The following is a 262-nucleotide window of genomic DNA, read 5'->3' as shown; positions in this document are numbered from 1 at the left end:
GGAGAACCATAAGAGACAAAAGGAATAGATGAAGACTACAAATAAAAGTCAGAAAACAGTGTACGCAACATCCAGCCAGGGAGCGAGGGTATGAGCATTGGGGATTCCAACCTTATAACTCTGCGGATATTTCACACCAGATTTCACTACGTCGTAGGCGAGAGAGGGAGAATTGTTATGAGCATGTAATATCTGACAGTTTTATAGCATGTGTAAGCTGAAATGATGTGCACACTGCAATCATCTTTTTAGAAAGAATAAG

Source organism: Penaeus monodon, chromosome 25, assembly GCF_015228065.2.
Source record: "Penaeus monodon isolate SGIC_2016 chromosome 25, NSTDA_Pmon_1, whole genome shotgun sequence".
In the NCBI taxonomy this organism is placed as follows: domain Eukaryota; kingdom Metazoa; phylum Arthropoda; class Malacostraca; order Decapoda; family Penaeidae; genus Penaeus; species Penaeus monodon.
This window is presented reverse-complemented; position numbering follows the sequence as displayed.